Here is a 1,989-nt window from a genome sequence, read left to right as displayed (position 1 = left end):
GGGCTTTAATCAACATTTTCCAGTGAAAATCCACACATAATGTGTTTTTGAATGGACACAAAAGGTGCTGAACAAAAAGTGAATGAATAGATAAAAATAATAAAAATAATGATATACTCAACGGGGGGAGGAGGGATGTCAGTTTGAAAAACAACAACAATTATTTTGACCGGCGACTTGGTCGGTAGGACAAGAAGAAAACTCTAGAACAGAACAATCCTGTCTACATTGAGGAAGAGCATTCTGGTCATTCGACAAAGCTTGAAGGCGCGCTGTTTTTTGCTTGATATATGATTAAAAAGGAAGCATTAAAGTTGTTCTTCGTTTTTCGTTAAAAGGCTTTTCAGTTCTGTTTTCTTCATCTTATTAACTATTTCTATTCAGAGACGTTTCTGTCTCCCTTCGTACAGACGAGATGAAAAGTTAATTCAAAAGAGAATTAAACAAACCATAATATCGTGTCCCTTTTTAAATATGGGTTAATACGGACCTGTAATGGTAACATTGCGGGTTCGGGGGTTCGAGCCACAGCTCTGTCTGACGGTATGTCTTTGGGAAAAGTAGGTGCCTACTTTACACGAATTTCTCATTCGGCCTTTTCGGAGATGGACGTTAAACTGAAAATCAGAGGTCCCACCGTTTAAATTCAAATAACTTACCAATTTCTCCAGTAAAAAAATGGCAGAGACCCAGTTTTGCATTGCACTAACATGTTCATACGTCTACACTACAATGAAGATGTTAAAAAATAAGGCAATTACAACATGAACTTAATGAAATACATGTAGTATGTGCAAATAAGTCTCTGATGATTTGAAACTGGCCATAACATTGTCTTTTGTCTTCTGCAACTGTGGTGTATCCCTCTCAGTACAGGTTGGTCCTGACAGTCGGGGGTCGAAACCCGTCTTCTTAAGTTAATGATCTAAATTGTGTTGACAGGAGCGCGGGAAAAAAATAAATATATATAAACAAATCTCTTTACTCAAATTCAGTCTCACATTTACCTTAATCTTAAATCAAAAGTCCTGACAGTGCTGCCTTCTGTGAACTAATACCCTCCCCCACCCCCTAAAAAATCCCCTTACGCTTTATTTTTCTAAAACTAAACTTGTACTCACCCGTGTATCCTCGGGCTGTGTAAAGTTTGGAATGTTTTGATTTCCTCGTCCCTAGCAGGCACCTGCGAGGCTGCAAACAGTCCTAGTTTCATGTGCTGGTCCTGGGTCATTCTTTTCTTTTTCACATTATTATATCTTTCATCACGTTCTTTCCCGACGACAACTGTTGAAGAGCTACTCCAATTCATACCGGATGGCGTGTGGTTGCAGTGCGGCATTGGTAGGTCCTACTTCTTTATTTTCTGTCTTTGTTTCTGTCCTCCAGTCTTGCTCTTGTCCCAGTACTAAATTATGGCCGCTATTGTGTCGATGTACTTTTCTTCACTCGCGCTCAAAACTTATACATACCAGACAATAATGAATCATCTGTGACAATATCTACTGTTTATATAGTAGGCACTGTTGCGTGAGGAATTTCTTCTCGCTTTCCAGTCACTTTCTGACGTCTGTTGGACATGAGAGAGAGAGAGAGAGAGAGAGAGAGAGTTGTGCACTTTGCCCTTACGTCGTCTGTTGACGCATTACATTTTATTCTTGCTCACAGAATCGCAATAACACTGGGCGGAAAAAAAGACAAAACAAAGTGGCGAAGTTTAAGGAGATCTTTGTTTCCCTTCTGGTTCACGGCACAGCAGGATAATAATGGATCTACACTCCACGGTTCCACCCCGGGTGTGTGAAGGGGAGTGAGAGAGGGGAGAAAAGTAGAGACGGAGGGTAGAGAAAAAAAGAGGGAGGAAATGAGAACGAGAATAGAGAGAGGGGGAGGTGTAAAGGGAGGGGGGGGGAGAACAGGAAGGGAAGGATAGAAGAGAGAGAAGGAGAAAGAGATAGTGTGGGAGAGAGAGAAAGAGAGACAGAAAGACAG

The sequence above is a fragment of the Aplysia californica genome, unplaced genomic scaffold, assembly GCF_000002075.1.
Source record: "Aplysia californica isolate F4 #8 unplaced genomic scaffold, AplCal3.0 scaffold00206, whole genome shotgun sequence".
Classification (NCBI taxonomy): domain Eukaryota; kingdom Metazoa; phylum Mollusca; class Gastropoda; order Aplysiida; family Aplysiidae; genus Aplysia; species Aplysia californica.
The sequence above is the reverse complement of the archived record's forward strand: the minus strand, read 5'-3'. Positions refer to the sequence as shown.